The 21271-nt window shown below is 37.7% G+C and overlaps 1 protein-coding gene and 1 pseudogene across 1 annotated transcript in view; one reads left to right on the forward strand and one right to left on the reverse strand.

Moving 5' to 3' along the window:
* The window catches only part of DAB2 (DAB adaptor protein 2), a 335672-nt gene that overhangs the window by 241150 nt on the left and 73251 nt on the right, over positions 1-21271 (reverse strand). The window lies entirely within an intron of this gene.
* LOC132363574 (probable inactive 1-aminocyclopropane-1-carboxylate synthase-like protein 2) lies at positions 988-2683 on the forward strand (annotated as a pseudogene).

Here is a 21271-nt window from a genome sequence, read left to right on the forward strand (position 1 = left end):
GGACTGAAAATGGCAAAAACAATCTTGAAAAAGAAGAACAAAGTTAAAGGACTCATACTTCCTGGTTTGAAAACTTATTACAAAGCTACAGTAATCAAGACAGTGTGGTAGTGGCATAAGGATAGACATATAGATCAATGGAATAGGATTAAGAGTCCAGAAGTAAACTCTTACATTCATGACAAATTTATTTCCAACAAATGTGTTAAGATAATTCAATGGAAGAAAGAATAATGCTTTTAACAAATGGTACTGGGACAGTGGAATATCCACATGTAAAAGAGTGAAATTGGACATCTACCTCGCACCATACACAAAAATGAACTCAAAATGGATTATAGACTTAAATGTAAGAACTACATCTAGAAAACTCTTGGAAGAAAACATGGGAGTAAACCTTAGTGACCTTAATTTAGGCAATGGTTTCTTTGATATCATACCAAAAGCAAAGAAATAGCAGAAAAAAATAGCTAAATTGGACTTCATCCAAATTAAAACTTTTTGTGCTGTAAATGATACAATCAAGAAAATAAAAAGACAACCCACAAAATGGGAGAAGATATTTGCAAATCGTATGTCTGATAAGAGATTTGTATCCAGAATATATAAAGAACCCTGACCACCCAATACTATAAGGACAAATAGCTCAATTAAAAAGTAGGAAAAGAATATTGAATATACCTTTATCCTAAGAAAATATACAAATGGCCAATGTGCACATGAAAAGATGCCCAACATCATTAGTCAGTAGGGAAATGTCAGGCAAAACTACAGTGAAATACCTATAACTTCAAACTAACTAGGATGATTATAATAAAAAAGGTGGATAAGCAAGCTTAGTGAGAGGAGAGTGTTGGAGAGGTCTCTGAGCCCTGACGTTCCAGGATGATTTCATCAGGCATAAGGATCTTAGACCAGGGAAAGATGAGTGGAAACAGAGGCAAAAGTTTTAGCCAGCCTGTGGAGGCCAGTGCAAATACCCAGAGTATGAATCACTGATCAGACACTCTCCACGTGCCTTGTGGCTTGATGAGGAGCCAGGGCCTCAGAAACCAGAACATTCTTAGCCAATTGATGGAGATGATGGTGCATTTGCTGTAGATCACTGAAGAACATATCATGCAGCTGATGACCAAGCACATGCAGCAGGACCTGGTGCTGGAAGAGCAGAGGCACAATCAGGCCAGCCAGGAGCAGGAAGCCCTCCTGGGCCACTTAATATGCCAACTGGTCTACCTCCTGTAGTCTGGGGCCATGGGTGGCCTGGGATTCCAACTGTCTTTCCCTTCCCAGGACTCTACGGGTGAAGTCAGAGGTGGGCAGTGGGCCCATCATCCAGGCAGTCTGACCAGCTAGTTCATCAATGGAGTGATTTTGAAGCTGCATTTGCCAGCCATGACCTATCCAACTGTGGGATTGACATCTCTGCCTTGTACCATTCCAGCTTCTAGGGCTATAAGAACTGCCATGGAGACAAATACCATGAGGACAAGAACACTTAGGGTTTCATTAATCTTGGTACCAGTGAGAATAAGCTGTGCATTGATCTGATTACTGAAATCTTGAATCAGAGTACCATGAACTGCATTGAGGATATCCTGCTGCTATATCCTGATTAGAGAGGGCAAACATCCCTGTGGGAAGAAGTGGGCTCGTTCCTGACCTACTACTGCAAGACACCTGCCCACCTGGATCCAGAAAACTTGCTTGTTCTAAATGGCTGCCACTCTGTCTTCTCCGCGCTGGCCATGGATCTGTGCAATTCAGGCGAGGCCTTTCTGACCCCTCACCACCTTCTATGGTGGCTTCCTCTTCAGCTCCCACCGGTATGTGAAAGTTGAGCTTGCCCACCCGGACAGTGAGATCACTGATGTGAACATCCATCCTTTCCAGCTCATGTGTAGAAGGTGGAGCAAGCCCCACTCGAGGCTATGCTTAAGGGCAGTGAGGTCAGAGACCTTGTGTTAATTAACCCTCAGAATCCTCTGGGTGACCTCTACTCCTGGAGCCCACTGAAGGAATACCTGGAACTTGCCAAGAGGTGCAACCTACGTGTCATTATAGATGAGATTTACATGCTCTCTGTGTTGGATGAATACATTATATTTCACAGTGTTCTGGGCATGGAAAGTTTGCCTGGTTTCAACAGGGCCCATGTGATCTGAAGCACCAGTAAGGATTTTATCATTTCTGGCTTCTGCTTTGGCACTCTATAGACCCACAACAAGGAGGTGGGCTCTGCCGTGAGCTCCTCTGGCTGCCTCTGCAGCGTTTCTGGCATCACCCAGCACAAACTGTATTGGCAGCTCCAGGACAGAGAACAGATTGACAAAGTGTATCCACCTGCTAACCCTCACAGGTACATCATTAACAAGTTGAAGGCATTGAAGATCCCCTTTCTCAATTGTGGCTCTGGCCCCTATATCTGGGTCAACTTGGAAAACTTCCTGGACCTGTGTGCATTTGAGGAAGACCTGCTCCTCCATTGCTGCTTCCTGAACAACAAACTGATATTGTCCCGTGGTGAGACCTACAAGTATAAGAAGCCTGGAATTTTCCACCTAATCATGGTGGATAAGCTCATCTGGCTAAAACACACTTCCCGCATCAGTTCTATCAGGTGCTAGTGAAGCAGAAGCAGGATTTGATAGCGAAGCAGCAGGAGAATGCGCAGAGGGAGTGAGCGTTCTGCCCTCCAGTCAGTCACTCCAGCCAGTCACAACACTCAGGGGGCCCTGCTATCAGCCTCTGGTCCAGAAGGCTGGGGCACTGAGCTGGTGCCGTGACTGAGGAAACAACGGGCTCCTCCAGGAATGGGTTCGTGTGATGCAGTCATCAACCTCCTTCAGCTGAGCATGTGTAATTTTTGGAAGCTTTGCATTGTTTTAGTCTCTGCTGGCCGTTGTGTGTGCAAAGCATTTTTATGGGGTTGGGGTCGGAAAGCCTACAGGAATAAAGGGAACTCCCTGGGGCCCTATTTAGATGGGTGTATTTTTGTATCTGATGTCCTCTAAATTCTATATTCTCTTAAATTCCGGGCCTGTTCTATTTCTTGTTGATATTTTTCATAATCACCTTTGGGAGCTAGATGATTATTTTGTCCTTCAAAAATTCTAAAGCAGGTTGAATGTGAAGAATAATGTCAGAGGCAGGCCAGAAAGGAAGGGAAAAAATGATCCCTAACTGATGGAGCACATTCCAGGCGTTGGAGGCACTGTCCCATAGGATCCTGACAAGATCACACCATCCTTACCCATGAATGACTGAATGGCAGGGTGGGGAGAGAATTCCAGAAGTTCCTGCTTCCGAATATCACTTCTTTCCATTCTTGCCTTTTCAAAAGACTTTTAAAATGAATCTCTGTGACAAGCCTGGGGTCTTCCATTTCTATCTCTAGTGTTTTCAACTGTTCTAATCACACCACTTGTGAGTTTCTCTGCAAAGCTTTTGCATATCTGAGCTTCAGGCTGAGCACTGATGCTGTGAGATGGGTGGGGCAGGGACCACCATCATTATATAGATGATGAAAGGGCGTTTAGCACCAACTGGTGACTTTGGTCAATCACTTCGGTTTGTGGCCATCTTCCCTCTCTTGAGTCTAGGTTTGGTGGTTCTTGTTCTTCAATGACAATTTTCCTTTAAAAACATCAACAAAAAGCAGCATACCAACGAATCCCAATTCTTGAAGGTTTGTTTTTTTTTTTAATACCACAGAGTGTTCTTTAGAAATCGACTACAGCTAATAAAAACATAAAGGGAATTCATTGGAAAGATGAAGGAGCTATTGTGACCAGAGATGCTCTTGGGATCTCTGTTAACAGCAGCTAATAGAGTCTCACCAGGGAACCGTCCCTGGGATGGAAGCGTGGTGCCTTCCATGGAAGGGATAGGCTGTTTCTGTCTTCTGTTCCACAGATTCAAGTAAGAGAGTGGAGAAAAAGAACATTTTCACATCTACAAGCATCTCCCTCCATTATTTAGGTCTTTAATTTCTCTCAGCAACGTTTTTCTAGATTTCAGTGTAAAAATCTTACATACATTTTGTTAAATTTATCACTATATTATGCTTTTCATGTTATTTTAAAAGTATTGTTTATTAATTCATTTTCTAATTATTTGTTGCTAGTATATTGAAATAACTGATGTTAGTATATTGTATCTTGTATCTATCAAGAACGTTGAAGGCTCTGAGGTTTTACCCTACTTGCAAACTAACGGGTTTCACGAATGCTGACAGACGGCATGAGAAGCCTGGGTCAGAGACAAATGACAACTTATTACTGACAGTAATAGCAGTAATCAGAGTATGACTTTTGCTTTGGTTCCCCAAGCCTTGCTTTCTACAGGGCAAAATGTGGAGGACCAAGTGATGCCTGCATAGGCAGTGGGGTGTGTTGCAGGAGAAGAGACCCACACATAGGGAACCTGATTCTTTTATAATCAGCAGTAAGCCTGCCTGAACTTTAGCCCTGAGGGAGGCATTATTTTTACTATGCTGAATAATTATAGTCATAATTTTAGTTCAACAATCCTTGTTTTACAGGTAAGGATATTGAGCCCAGGGAGGAAATCCAAGCATTTACATCCATTTCTTTTCTTCTTTTTATCCCCATGGTGCTTATTCTTGGTCAGTCTATTACCTCTTGTCAAGTTTATTGTCAAAGATTCCCATATTCTATGCCAATCTTCCTAAAGTTCTTCTTTGATTATTTGTTAGTTACTTAATTAGTTAAGATGTTATTAATTCTTTAATAAATACATGTTGAACATTCTGTTTGTTTCACCCATGTTCCAGGCTCTGAAGTAAACATGACAGAGTTGTGCTGCTCATGCCGCATGAAGTTTATTTTTCATCTTCTGGTAAGGGAGACAGATGACAAATAAACAACAAAATGTATGTGTCTCTGTGTGAGAAGGAAGTATGTTAGGTAATGCTATGAAGAAAACTAAAGCAAAGTATAAAAGTATAGTATGGTGGTGTGGAAGGTGCTATTTTTGATTTATCCCAGCAGGTACGACAGTGAAGTGAGGGACCCAGGTAAGCAAAGATCTGAGGGGAAAGCACAGCAGTAATGATGTACCAACCAACAGGTGCAAAGGCCCTGAGGCAGGAAAACCTTGATGAATTTGACAAAGAGCAAGAAGGTCAGTGTGGCTGGAACAGAGCAAATCTGGTGACGATTGGTAGGAGATAAAGTCAGAAAACATACAGAACGGCCAGGTCATCAGAGTCCCATGCCCCAACCTGTTCAAATGTTTCCATATATTTCAATGAATAAAATTCAGACTCCTTGACTGGGTAACCAAGGCTCCCCACTGCCTATATTTTTTTTTTTTACCTTTTCCAACTTTACTTTCATAGACCCCTAACATGAATTCTTCACATCAGCCCAGCTAGCGTATTCATCAGACCCCAAGTTACTTTTCACAGCTCTGCTACTAGAACTTTTTTCCACTATACAACCTCTGACTATTGAAATTGGCAAGATAGGTCTAGTTTAAAAGTCCTGCTTGTCAGTGCCATGTATGAAGTTATATCTCCACGTTAGACTTTATGTGTGTGTGTGTGTTTTGTCTTTTCTATAGTGCATTCCAAGCTCCTAGAGACTTGCTCATAGCACCTTTGTATCTCATTTATATCTGGTGTGGAGCCTTATAGATATTAAAATATGATTTAAAGGTTTTTTGATTAAAGAACCATATGTTGGGCTTCCCCCGTGGTGCAGTGGTTGAGAATCTGCCTGCCAATGCAGGGGACACGGGTTCGAGCCCTGGTCTGGGAAGATCCCACATGCCGCGGAGCAACTGGGCCCGTGAGCCACAGTTACTGAGCCTGCGCGTTGGAGCCTGTGCTCCGCAACAAGAGAGGCCGCGATAATGAGAGGCCCGCGCACCGCGATGAAGAGTGGCCCCTGCTTGCCGCGACTAGAGAGAGCCCTCGCACAGAAACGAAGACCCAACACAGCCATAAATTAAAAAAAAAAAAAAAAGAACCATATGTTTATAACTTTGGAAGACAAAAAGATTGCAAAGTTGCATCCTTTCATCTGAAGGATAAAATAGGGGAATGATAGAAACATACATTATAATTTATTTCTAGATTGTTAGTTAGCTGTTATTGAGTAAATACTTATATGAATGAGAAAATCTCATAGAGGAATGATCTAGGTTTTTCCCAAGTATGGTAAATTCTCACATCCTTAAACAAAAAATACTTTTTAATCGCTTTTCATCTGGAGAATAGACTGTGTAAACTAAACCATCACTTATGAATCTCCCATTGTAAATAATGAAACTATAAAATTGTAGATGATATACATTAAAATAATCATGTATTTATTATAATAATTTATAATAGTAATATAATTAATATAATTTGTTATAATAATAATAAACTCTTACAATAATATACATTTCTTTTAAGAGTTCCAATACTCTCAGAAGATTTTATCAGTGGTATCATTGACAAGGAAATTGTACACTTTGTTTCAAATACATTTAGGAAACTGGAATTGATTTTTTCTCAAGGCTTTTACAAACTCATCTTTCAAGACCTGCTATAATTTTGATGTCTCAAAGTAATACAAGCAACTTTGTGCCCAGTTTGTCTCTTTTTTTTCTCTTTTTCTTGTTCTAATTCCTTTTTGTTTCCTTCCAAATTGTGAGTTTTCTTTGTTGTTTTGTTAAAAGCATGCATACTAATTTTAAATATCAAATACTATGGAATATATATATAACCAAAAATATCATTCACATAAAAATATTATTAGCATTTTAATTTAATATTCTTTAATCTGTATCTCTGTTTCACTTAGTGTTATTGAATGGATATCAATAAATATAGATCTATATCTTTATTTTAATTACCTCACAATATTTCTTTGCATGTTTGTATATACTTAGTTCCCACTTATTTCTAAGGACCATATTTCTGGTTTCAGAAGGAATGCATTATCTTCCACTGAAATAATGGAAGAATTATTGTTATGAAATATTGCTTCCATGAAATAATTTTACAAGCAATGTTGAACATTTAAGGATGCTTTAATATTTTGTAGTGACATCAATTTTTCAATAGAAAATATTTGGCCAAGCGTGACAACATACATTTGAGCTTGGGTTAGTTTCTAGAGGTGATTTAAATGCTATGTGATAAACTTATTTTTACCCTAGCTCATTGGTTCTTAATCCTGGCTGCATATTATACTCATGCCTTGAACTTTTAAAAAATATTGACACCCAGACCACCTCCCAAACCAATGAGATTAAATCTTTGGATGAAACCAGGGCTTCTGCTGGTTTTAGAAGCTTCTAGGTGAATATGAAGAGAGAGGGTTGAGAACCACTGAGACTATTTCTAAAATAATTTGTGCAGAATTTATACCACAAGCTTAATAAAAAAATTGTGTCTTTTTAATTTTGAGGAGAATGGAAGTTTATCTTAAAATCGGGGAAATGTGTATACATATAGAGTTTGTTCATTCTAGTTTGTAGAATCTCTTTTTGTGTATACAACTTACTCCTAGATATTCTATGAGAATCAAAATTAAAGCTATTGGATGGTTTGAAAAGAATATCTTATGGCTACTTATCTTTCTACTGAGTACATGCCACAGTGGTTACCTTGAAAGCTCAAAGCTCCTGGAAAAACATTAGTTTGTGAAAGTTTTATTCTAAGTGGAACAGTTTGATAATGCAGCATTTTGGATTAGCTGAATTGAAGTATATATGGCTTCCTTTGAAAGAGGACAAAATATAAGAAGGGGGAGGAAAACAGGAAAGGTGAGAGGGCGTTTACTGTCACTTTAAGTGATGGAACTGAATTTTGATATGAATGATGCCTCAAGGCCGTAGGGGTAGGTAGGGACAATATCTTACTTTTCATTTCACCAGCTACAGAAATAAATGGAACTTTGTCTACTTGCACAAACTTCAAAGCACGAAAACCTAAAAGCATCCAATAAAGGTGGTTTTCATTGAAATAAAGTCTATAGAAAGCAGTGTTTTCAATGAAACATTGACAAATGATAGGTAAAAATATCTCACGAAAACACTGATTTTTTTTTTTTTGGTGTTTCCCTTTCTTGTATTTTTTTTTTAAATCACACATAAAATGATGGTAGGGTAATGGCTAAAGGGCAACTCTGAACAAATGGAAAACTTCTGTCTTCGAATTAACGTTATCTCAATTCTCAAATACCAGGAGCGTTTGCATTTTGAATAGAATTTTAAGACATACTGTCATGAAAGAAAAGTAATGAAAACCTATTTGCTGCTGTTAAGAGTTTGTAAAACAGGCTAAGATGCAGGAAATAAATCAATATAACTGGATTTTTTCACCCAATTATTACTGTGTAGGTGTGGTTTTTTGAATCTAAGATTATTATAGAATACACCTCTCACAAAATAATTCAGGGGTGGTTTTTGTGGTTTTTTTTTTTTAAATTTCATAAGCAGTTATAACAAATTGGAATAAATTATTTGATGCCATTTAATGATAAGTGTATTTTGCAAGTTTTGTTTTTGAATTGTTTGTGTTTAAGTCCGTAAAGAACCCACATTGCTGTTATAGCATAATTTATTGTTGTAGCAACTATTCACTGATCAGGACTGACTATTTAATAGTAGGCAGTCCTATAATTTCATGTGAAAATTATGTGGAAAAAAATAAACAGGATAACTCAAACAGCTGTGGAGGTTTTCACTATCTAGAAATTTGACAATATGTAGATAAAATGGTCAGATAATTATTTCAATATTTTAAAATGTTGGGATAATCTTTAGGTATAAAATTATACTTCTTCTTCTCCATAAATTAAATGATCTTTCATTTAAAGAGTTTGCTTTAGATAACACCACTTCACAGATAAAAGGGTTTTGTAAAAGCTCTTGAAATTCAGACAATTAACACTCCTGGAGCACTGCGTTCACAAAATGATTTAGAAAACTATCAAAAATAGAAGAGATAAATGAAAAGTTTTAAATGAGCAGAATTTCCAAATTGATCACTAGAATCAATAAGAGTTTAAGTCATTTTTCCTGGGAATGATTTAGGGCAAATAGGTATGAGATTGTGGGACTGGACCAAAAAGTGTTCTTCTCTTTTTTTTCCTTCCAGTTTCATTGAGATATAATCGACATACTGTATAAGTTTAAGCACTATATAAGTTTAAAGTGTACAGCATAATACTTTTACTCAGATATATCATGAAATGATTACCACAATAAGTTTTGTGAACATCCATAATCTCAAATAGATACAAAATAAAAGAAAAATATTTTTCCTTGTGATGAGAACTCTTAGGATTTACTCTTTTAACAACTTTCATATATAACTTACAGCCTTGTTAATTATATTTATCATGTTGTACATTACATTCTTGGCCCTTATTTATCTTATAACTGGAAGTTGGTACCTTTTGACTATCTTCATCCAATTCTCCCTTATTCCCACCCACCGTGTCCTTCTTTTTTAATCCTAAGAGCGCATACTTAAAGAATTTAGTTATGATCATGTGATTTTTTTTCACATCACTATTTTTTGTTTCAGTTCTGTTCTAGCCTGAGCTCAGAATTGTACTGCTTGAAGCAGTGTTACAGTAAGTCCCCTACATATGAACCTTCAAGTTGCGAACTTTCAAAGATGCAAACGTGCGTTCGCATGTCCAGTCAGGTAAGTTAGTTCACGTGTCTGGTGTACATTGTCACGTGCGTGCATCCTCTACAGGTGGTTGTGCTTTTGTGTTCTTTACTGTACAGTACTGTATAGAGTACAGTAGTACAGTATCTTTATTTCAAGCCCAGGATGTCCAGAAGCAAGCGTAAAAGCAGCAGTGATGTAGCTGGTAATGCTAAGAAGCTCCAAGTGTTAATGATGGAAACAAAAGTGAAAATGATTGAGAGAGTGGAGCGAGGCAAAAAGATGGTAGACCTGATGGAATTGGAGGCCCAGAGAAAGGACAAAGAAAGAAAAGAGGAAGAAGAAGTAACTGAAGAACCGAAGAGATTCAGGACGCAGGAAATGGCAAGGGCATTTTCTTTATTTGAGGAGGCACTGTTAGTTTTTGAGGCACAGGACCCGAACATAGAATGGTACACGAAGGTTGCAGCAACTGTTCACAATGCAATCCAGTGCTACCGTGTCATCTATGATGAGAAAAAAAGAGCTACTACCCAGACATCACTGGATCACTTTTTTTCAAGAGGGTAGATAGAATTGAATCCAGCAAGGAACCAGAACCTGTGCCATCAATGTCAGGCGTGAGTGAAATTGCAGCTTGCCCTCTGTCTCCTATTGCTGACGATCCTTCAGCTTTATCATCTCCCACCTCCTCTCCCTCCTCCAGTTGGTAACTCTTCTTGCCTGTTCACTCGATGCCAGCCTCTGTATGCCAGCTGTTGTACTGTACTATTGTACTTTTCAAGGCACTGTACTGTAAGATTAAAAATGTTTCCTTTATTTTTTGTGTTTTTTTTTATGTATTATTTGTGTGAAAAGTATTATAAACCTATTACAGTGCAGTGCTATATAGCTGATTGTGTTAGTTGGGTACCTAGGCTAACTTTGGTGGACTTATGAACAAATTGGAGTTATGAATGTGCTCTCAAAATGGAACTTGTTCGTATGTAGGGGACTTAATTGTAATTTCAGCTTATGTGAAAATTTTGTGTTAGAGTTAAATATTACTTTTATTTTGCACTAAATATGATAGTGGGTGGAGGGAAGCTATGAAAAAAATGTACAGTATTAGGTAAGCCTAATTGCATATGGTGATGAGAACATGTAAGTGGTAGCCAGGAGCTCTGAGTTCTGGCTTAAAATTTGCCTCATTCTCCTTGTGTGGCCGTGGCAAATCATTTAACTTCCCTGTGCTTCTGTTACTTCATCTGTCAGACGGAGACAATAATATCTACGCATTCATTCACAGATTACAAATTCCTTAAGGGCAGAGATCTTGTCATTTTCGAGAGATTTTTTTCCTAGCATTTTTTATAGTGCTAGGCACTGGTAGGTACTTGAAAACAATTGGTCTAAAGTTTAATAGATGAATGAAACAAATTGAGGCATTAGGCATACAATTTATTGAAAATTGTAAATATTAAATAATTATACCATGGTATTATCAAAGAAAACATGTAGATGGATTATGGAGACATATGTCAATTAAGTTTGATTACTTTCATTAAATCGAAGATGATAACCGTACGATTTAGCAGAAATATCACTGCACTGGGAATCAGGAGACTTAGGGTCCAAGAACAGCCTGGAGTCCCCCCAAAGGCACTGAGTCATGGAGCTGTGTAGGTGGAAATGTTTTCCGAGGTGTACTTCTCTTTGTTATTTTATGGAAGAGGAAAGCAGCACTCATGTATCTATGGACTTAGAGCTGCTGATAACCAGGTCTCTTTGCTTCATCTTTCGAGCTCTTCCTTCCATGACTTGGCCAAGTCCCTGACTACACTAGCTGGTTGTCTTCTCTAAAAGGTTGAGCTAGGTGATCACAAGAGTTTCTTAGGGTTACAAATTTCAGATCATTTATGGGGGATATCTCTTTCTTTCTTGGTTTTTATTTCCTATTTGCATCTTTAGTAAATTAAAACAAGGCTTCCTTCAACACATGGATGGAGAAAAGATACTTCAATAATGTTTGTTGTCACCTTGCTGACACTTTATTTCTGAATGAAACAAATGAACCACAAAATAACAACAGCAACTCTATAATACATTTTAAAGGAGCTTGATTCTCAGACTTCTTTGCCAAGGAATTTGTCTGGCCTTTTCCCATTCCAACTTGTGCAAGCCGTAATCCTGTTTCAAGGCAAAACATTTCCAAAGTTGCTAGTGAATATGGAGCATACAGTTCTGGAATCACTCCTGGTAACCTGAACAAACTATTCTGCAAACTTTCATTATATAGGGGGAAGGAGACCACAGTGACAGGAAGGCCCTTCTTGCCAAATGGGTAAAGTTAGAAAGAAAACAGGATGTTGACATGGAGAAGAAACAAAGAGTTGCCTGAAATCCTTCAGAGAATGCAGAAGTTTCCACAATTGTTTTACTCTCTGGTAATGATTAAGGATGCTTTAAATTTGTTGTGCCTTAGAAAGCTAGGTGTTGAAACATTGAATATCCATTAACATTTTAAAATATTACATTTTTCTATCTATCTTTCTTTTTAAAAAAATTCTCTTCCAAGAGATGTATTAGTTTCCAAGGTTCAGACCCACCCTGATCTTTCAATGAGGGCCCCAGCTCTCTCAGGAATCCATGTTGTTTACTGATGTATACTTACCAAGGCTGTAGGAGGCATTGTCATTATTTCCTGGTTTCTCATTCATTTGTGCAGTTGTCAAGGCAATACATGGAAAGGCGAGTCCGAATACCTGGGTCTTACTGTTAAATCTTATTTGGTGACACTGAGCAAGAACCTCTCTAGGCTGGTTTCCTCACCTATTCTATCCTCAACCTGGGGGTCCCCAAACCCCTCTGGGTCCTTTAGGATGTCAGGGGAATCTGAAAGCTTTACTGAATTTTAAATAAAGCTTAATTGAAATCAATTATGTCTTTCTCAATTGGGTCACATGGTCTGAAAAAAAACTGTTTCTTTACTTTTTACAGCAATAATAGCAGTTTAATGTAACCCCACAAGTGGTCCCATGTTGAGCAGCTATTCTGATCGAAAGTCATTATGTGCATTAAATTATTTAATTAATAAATTATAATTTTGTAGGTACAACGTTTAAGGCAAAAGACATTGAGGGAAAAAAGGAATATTGTATTTTTTGAAGGGTCAAATATGGGAACCCATGCACTGGGGCATCTCTAAACTGTTCCAGCTCCAGGATTTCTAGGTCAGGGGTTGGTGAACTTTTTCTGTAAAGGACCACATAGAAATCATTTTAGATTTTGTGTGCCAAATGATCTCTTTCATAGCTACTCAGTTTTGCCATTATAGTATGAAAGCAGCCATAAATGATATGTAAATGAATGGATTTGTCTGTGTTCTAATAAAACTTTATTTATAAACACAACCAGTGGGCCACATTTGGCCAGCAGACACTAGTTTGCTGACACCTGTATTTGGTGATCCCTGAAACTCTGAGACTGCTTACTCATCAAGGAAACAAATACAGAGATGGAAGGAAAGATAAGCAGGCGGGAATATTTTATGCTTATTAAAGGCTTGTGCCCCAGTTTCCTGTTCCAGGTGCAGTGATTATAAAATGATGTCAGATAAATTAAGCTTTTAGAAAAGATTTTCAATAATTGATGCCCATGTTGTCCTACTTGCTCTCATAAACTCAAGCCTAGCTTCGTGATAGCCAGCACTGAGGACAATAGTTGGATGCAAAATAAGTTGTAGCAGCTTTACCCAAAGAGTATGCTGCAGGGCACCAAGCTCAGTCCTCCTTTTGAGGTTCCTAACTGGGGCAAGTAGAGGACTTAGTACGGTGGACAGAAAGTCCCAGAAGATGGTTTGCACTCTCTATGGCAGAAGCTCCTAGTTTGGACCAAATATCTATTTTTTTCCTTCCTTTTCACCAGAACTTCTCATTTGTAGCTGCAATCATGGCTGCTTGGGCTAAATATTTATTTTCTGGCTTTTTGCATCTGGTTATGGGTTTTTGACTAAGGTTTGGCTAATGGGATGTAAACAGAAGTGTTGTATATGACTTTAGGGAAATGTTCTGGAAGGGAGATGGTGTGTTCTTCTCACTTCCTTCTTCCTATTAGCTAAAATACAGACATGATGGCTGGAGTTCCAGAAGCTATATTGGACTACAAAGAGAAAGCGACATGCCAAAAATGACAGAGCTGCGAGATGGAAGGAACCTGGGTCCCTGATGATTTTGTTAAGTTCAAGACTTCTTTTAAGTGAGAAAGAAATCAATTTCTAGTGTTTAAAGAATGCCATTATTTTCGATTTTCTTGCTTTAGAACAGAATTCTAACTGAAACTTCAACTTTTCCTCAGAAAACAGTCAGTTTTGGCTTTACTGTAGAAACTTACACTCATCTAGAAGAGGGATATTCCCTACATCTGTTCTGATTTGGACAGTTCTGGGATTTCTGGTGCATTTCTAAGTCATTCATAGGTCAGAGGACTGTTCAGAAATCAGTCCTTTGATGGGGGGTGGAGGCAATTTAGAAATTTTGAAATTGTCTTTTTAATGTCGTTCACCTATAAGTATTTTCTGATTTGCTTTATTTCTTTCTCATTTACACAAGGATTACTAAGTATATGTTATCTATTTATTTCTTTATGTACTTTTTCTTTATTTATTTTAGTTTCCGTATGGTGGGGTTTTCGTTGCTTCATTTTGCTATTTAACTCACTGCAGTTCCAGGAACTGATTTCCTGATACTCACAGGGCTAGGCTGGATCTGGATTAGATGGTGTGGTAAGGCCTTTGAATCCTCCTTATGTTGGCATTCACCCAGCTGTAGGATGTTAAAGGAAAAGGTCAAGCTCAGCCCTTCCATTGGCTCTGTGGAATTTCTTGCTCAGTTTGCCCAATCTAATAGTTTTCCTAGTTCTAATAAGCCTCAATTTTTGATATGCAAATGTTGGCATTGTTTTCCCGAAGAAGCTCTCAATTCCTTGCTGCTCTTGTCCAATAAGAACATAGAGTGGGGGACCATTAGCATCCTGTGGGCCAGCATCCTGCTTTCCATTCCTATTGGTATTACAAACGGACTGCTTTTCCTTCCTTCATTCAACAAATATTTATTGAGAATTCACTATGCTTCAGTGCCTGGGATGTAGCAATAAAATGGTAAATAGTACAAATAAACTTCCTTGATTCTTTCTTTTTAAAATTGTCTTCCTTTTTTTTTGTGAGGAAGATGTTCTGTTCCTCATTTCTTGATTTGAATTCTTGACTCTTATGTTTTCAGTCTTTCCTGTTTTCTAATATGACTATAGCCATTTGTCATGTAAAAGTGCTGCTTAGCTGCAATTCAGAAATTTTGAAATTGTCCTTTCATTGTCATTCACCTATAAGTATTTTCTGATTTGTTTTATTTCTTTTCTCCTTTACACAAGGATTACTAAGTATGTGTTTATATATTTATTTATTCATGTACCTTTTCTTTATTTATTTTAGTTTCCATATGGTAGGGCTTTGTTATTTCATTTTGCTTTTAACCCACTGCAGCTTTCCTTCAACCATATAAATATAAATAATACATTTATATAAATAGAAGTCCCCGAAACATCTCTTCCTAACCACCACCCATGATTTCTTAGCTTCTCTCATAGATCTTTCTTCTCCTACCATTCCTTCAGTTTTATTTTCCCCCACGATTCTCATTTCTCATGTAAATTCAGTTTAAAAATAAAGAAATATAAATAAAATAATGAAACTCATAACTCTGAGTAGACAAGGGGCTTTATTAACCTAGAAATTAAAATGTGTCAGGAAGTGCAGGCTGGTTTAGACCAGTGTGACTTCTAGCTCAGAAAAGTTCACAAGGCTGTTTCTGATTTTGAATGTCATTCAAATGCTTTGGAAGACTTGTTGACTGATGTGGGAAGAATGGCAGAGGAAAATGTGACAGGTTCCAAGGAAATGAAAATATTTTCTCTAATATAGGATATAGTAAATGGTAATCATAATAAAAATAAATTAAGTAAAGGTTTTGGTGTGTGTTTGATTTTTTAAAGGAGTGGTTCATGATAGGAAGCTAAGTGATAAATTTCCTTGGCTGGGAAAGAGGAATCTACCTTGTCCCAGTTAACAAAATATGACCAGGTACCATAAAGGAGAGTCTCATTAAAACGTTGTCCACATTCTCTGAGCAGAATGGAGAGTTTGAAGACAAACATAATTTATTGAATGTCAGATTATTTCAGGCTTATGAGTGTCATGCATTTTTACCAGTTACTTAATTGCACTGAGTCTCAATTGTATACATTTGAAATAATGTCACCTGCTCAAACATACCTAGAACTCTTTTATGTATCAGATGAGGTAAAGATGTTCTAAAAATCATGTAGTTTCAAAAAATGTAGTATATCATTACTATTACATGTTGCATAGTAATAGTAATCATCTCCTTGGAAGTAAAGGTCCACAATGACATGAAATTTGTGTTATGACATTATTTTTAAACATAATTCTTAAAAAATACTGCCCAGAGAATAGTAGATAGAAATAATAATAGCTTGCATAAATTGAGCATTTTCTCTGTGTCAGGCACTATGTTAAACAGTTTTCATGATTATATCATCACATTCTCATAATACTAGCTATCGTTGCCCTTTGCAAAGAGGAAACTGAAGCTTAGGGAAGTTATGCCAACTTGCCCGGGGTAAAAGTACATAGGGGTAATAAGTGGTGGCTCTTGAATGAAAACCAAGCCAGTCTGACTCCAGAATTCGAGCCTTTAACCAAAGTGCCCAACTGCTTCGCCAGTTTGAAATCTGAAATTTGATTAAACTAAGTGTATGAGAATCGTGGGCTTGGCCAGTGGTGACAGTTGGAAAAATAATTGTTAGTTCAATATAACAAAAAGTCCAGAATTGTTATTGCCTCTGACAACCACACTTCAACTCTGGTCTAGACCTGCATGAGCCTGCTCATTCTGGGTGGGGGAAGTCAAGGAGATGGGGTGGGGCCATAGCTGCATGGAGGCTATTGTCAAGGGCCTTGCTTTTGTTTGGGGTGGTGGGTCCATCAGGCTTACTACATTACTGAAAAATTTCAGTTCAAGGACTCACTAACGAAAAGCAGACCTTGCCTTAAATGCAACAGTGATGACTCTGTCATGAACCGGGATTACGACTAATCCAAAATCCAATCCTCTGTACTCGACGATGCAAAATAAATGACAATAAAAGGGAGAGGGAGAATTAAATTTGAGTGTTCTCAGTTTGAGAACTTTCCTTTAAATACCATTTTAGAAGTATCTGAGGAGACAATATTCTCTTTTCCCAGTGTGTGGCACTCTTCTTCCATCTGATCTCCTGCCCGTCTCAGAAAACCATCACCTGAGAACTTAAAAGTTCCTGTCTCACTTCTCAGTCTCACCTGATGACTTATTTTGTCTGGAGTCTACCTGTTAGAAGTTAAGCAAATTATTTTATTAAAGAATCTAATCTTGAAGAGAACTTAGGAAATTGGACATGTGGGGAAATTTTGAATGATTGGGTTTTAAAAATGGAGAGGGAACAAAATATAAAGCTGACCTGCCTGATGGACTTATGACCACGGATCAACAGTTTTAGAGAGAGTAGGACCACATCTTCTACTGTGATTGATTGAATGTAGGGCATGGCTGTGTGTGTGTGGTCTTTTCCACCTGGGAATCTGGAAACCTGAGCGCTTGTTTCCTCCTTGTCCCTAACTTTGTGAGTTAAGAAATAATAAACAACTGCGGCTTAGATTTTCTTTTCTTTAATATTAAGAGACTTGAGCAGATGGTATTTAAGCTTCTCTTTACAGAAATAGATAGATGATAGATAGATAGATAGAGATAGAGATCTCTGTCTCTCTCTTGAAGTACCTTGGCACATTGAATAACGAGTCAAGTTTATATAACAGTATTCTTACTTTGCAAATTATTTGTTGAATACTGAATACTAAATGTCATAAGAAGATGAAGTTTCTGCTTTGGAAGTTTATACTGCAAAAGTCCTCTCTAAGTAGCCTGCAACATACATGAATTGACTGCACATTCACAAATTGCTTTTATTCAGCCTAGGTTCCCTAGGCCCTCTGCTATGCCTCAACCCCTTCCTTTCTATGTATGTTCTACTCTCTTACTTCCTCTGGAACCCTTATTTATCCCTCCTTAGAGTATTGCAAACGGGAGTCCTTGTGTAGGCAACTTGCTTAAAGGAAGAGAATTGCACATAAATTATAGTCTGTTTTATGCTTTATTCTCATTCCCTGTGATTCCTCTGCCCAAGTTGGGGGTGGGAAGGGTGGAAGTTGGGGAGGGGTAGGGAGTACTTCCATTTAAACAAAAGAAGTGTTTTTGTTTTAGAATTTGCAGCTGGTTTGGCTTTTGGTGGTCATAGGTTAGGGGGAAATACATGTCTATAAAACTCAAATGAGGAAGATCATTTACAATCAGTGTTTAACATGCATTACTTCTTGTTCTCACAATAACTCTGCAAGATAGATTATTACAATCTTTATTTACAAATGAGGAAACCAAGGCTTAATGAGTTAAATAAGTTGTCTATGGTGGCAACATTAGTGAGTGGCTGAACTAGAGTTGTGGCCCGGTTCACTGACTGCAGGGTATGGCACCCCACAGGTACGGGGTGTTTGGTGAACAAATTCAAGAGAGCAGAGGTTGTGGGGTGCCCTCTTGAATTTATTCACCAAATACCCTGAACATTAGATCATTGATCAGAAAGAGAAGACATCTAATTACTGTCTACAGTGGAACTTTTGCTTCCTAACCATCATATCAAAGAATTTCAGAAAGAAAATTTAATTTTTTTGCTGAATTATAGGAAGAAAATGATTCATATTACTTATTTAACTAATATCCTAACTTGGTTTCCCCACACAGTTGATATTGTTTCTTGAAGCATCTGAATTGAATTTAGCAGTATGACTATGTAAAAGAATCACTTTTCACATCTCACTGATATTAATATGTGATTGAATTCACTATAACCATAACAAATTCTGAAGCTAAAGGGCATGCTAAGAGAATTAAATTCAACCCTGGCTTGGCCTCTTATTACTTTTGACCTTCAGTGACAGTATATCCGTGAATATGAACACATATACCTTACTTATTTCACGCAGTAAAGAATAAAATTAATAAGGTTACAAAAAAACAAAAAAAGAATGTCCCAGAAGCTTTTAATGCAGTTCTAAGATAACTTCTTTGATTTTGGCCCTTACCACCATTATTAATTGTTTTTAACTTTCTCTTTTTTTTTTATAAATTTATTTTATTTATTTTTATTTTTGGCTGTGTTGGGTCTTCATTGCGGTGCGTGGGCTTCTCATTGCAGTGGCTTCTCTTATTGCGGAGCACGGCGTGTGGGCTTCAGTAGTTGTGGCACACGGGCTTAGTTGCTCCGTGGCATGTGGGATCTGCCTGGGCCAGGGCTTGAACCCGTGTCCCCTGCATTGGCAGGCAGATTCTTAACCACTGCGCCACCAGGGAAGCCCATTAACTTTCTTTTTTGATTTGTATTCTTTCCTCATTTTGAAGTCCAATGAGGGATGAACTCAAGGTATGAACTTAGACATACATCATCAGTGTTCAATCATATCTATATCATTTCACTGGGCAACAGTTCTAATGCAAAATTAATGGCACATGATAGTGGCAGGAAGATGTAGATTGCTTTAATTAGTGCTATAAATTTTCTAAGTATCTGTACATAAGAATCAAATGGGATTTACATTCAGCCTCCCAAGTTTCCTTACATGATCTAACTTTTAAGATTTATTTCATGTTTTACTTATCTAACTTTGTCATTACTTGGGATATAAAGGCTTAGTAAATCAAGAAAACAAACATTATCTATATGACATAATCTGCCTCTGGAACTATAGCAAAATGGTCAATTCTAGAAGTGTTGCTGCTGGAATATTTTAATAAGCCAAGCTACATTTTATGATTTGAATGCCAATTGTAAATATATGAACTAGATACAGTTCATGGCATCTTTGGGATATAAACAGAGCTTTAACATGACTAATTTAGTTAAAACTCCTATGTAAAACTGAAGTTAGTTAGGGGTGCTAATGGACTTTCTTTAGGAATCTTTGCTAGTCCCAAAGGGAAATTGCTGGGAAGATCTAAAACTGTAGCCTTAATCTAATAAAAACAACTGTTTCCTTACTCTCATCCCTCCTCTACAGTTTCTGCTGCCCCAAGTGGAGTTGATAATGTTGTGGGATTGACTTGGAAGACAAGATCAATGGACTTGGAAGAGAAGCTACAGATCCTCTTACGAACTCTTTTTTGATTAAACAGGTGAGAAAAACCGAGGCTTAGAATCCAATTAGGCAGCCTTCTGATTCCCAGTCCCTTGTTCTCTTCTCTACTCTCCTCTACTTCTGTTTAGCACCTTCAAACCGCACAAGGTCAACAGCTTATTTGATGCATTAAGTCACTAACTGTCTGCTTTCTACACAACCTAAATGAGGTCTCTAACAGGTTGTTGAAGAGCTGCACAGCTCTTGTTTCTACCTATAATAACAAAATTCCCCTAAAGTAAAAGATCCCTTACTCAAAAGCTATGAGAGCCAGAAATATGTATTTCTTGTTATGCAGTAACAAGTTTTGAGAAAAGAAAAATAAACTTTTTAGGTGGCTTCAAATACCACTACACTCTGTTAGGATAGATTTTTCCTAGCTTACTCCCGTTCATCTCTTTAGGCATTTAGACTTTAAATTTTAACAGTGTTTGACTTCTATGATAATTTCATGATATTTAATGATAAGACTCTCATGCCACTGCACACTTGAAAAACCTATATAATGCATTTTGGACTTCATAGACTCTTGGAACTAGGAAGATATTGTGGTGTAAATAATAAAATGTAAAACAAATCCACTAAGGTACACTTCTCTGTTGGATGACATACCTACTAGCAAACCACTTTTTAAGAAATGTAAGTACTCTTTAATGACATATGACTAAGAGGGCCCATTTAAAAATACCATTCGATATGTACTTAGTAGCAAATCAAAATCAAATGATTCCAGTGTCAAGGATACCCCCTTTTCATATTCTATTATGTACATAATTGAAATTTGAAAGGGAAAAGTTTGTTTTTCTCAAAGAATGCTACATTTACTTTGAGCTCTAAGTGATTTATAAAAACAGATAGGAGTATCAAAGTACTTTCCAGATAAATGAATTACATGCTAATTTTTAAAAGGTAATGTCTTCTAAACTATTTGTCTTATAATTTTTAGTATACAAAGTAACGATTCTGGGTAGCATCAGGGAAAAAGGAGATGTGTGAAAAAAGTGGTTCCCTCCATGATAGGATATACATTAATAGGAACAGACAGAGGAAAAGCAAAGGGGCACATTTTGTCCTGAGCACCACAGCTCTCTATGTTTTAAGCCTCTCATCTAGGTCAATTGAAGCACTAGCCATCACAGACCTTCCCTGAGTAGTGGAATCAGTGGGAGGACCCTGACCAGGACAGCCAGCCACAGGCTCCCAGCCAGACTTCCTTTCACCTCTCCTGCCCTCTTCTCCTTCCCTTCTTCTCCCTTCTTCTTCCCTTCTTCTCCATCCTATGATGGTACTCTTTATAGCGTTTCTCTTGGTTA

This window comes from Balaenoptera ricei, chromosome 3 (genome assembly GCF_028023285.1).
Source record: "Balaenoptera ricei isolate mBalRic1 chromosome 3, mBalRic1.hap2, whole genome shotgun sequence".
NCBI lineage: Eukaryota > Metazoa > Chordata > Mammalia > Artiodactyla > Balaenopteridae > Balaenoptera > Balaenoptera ricei.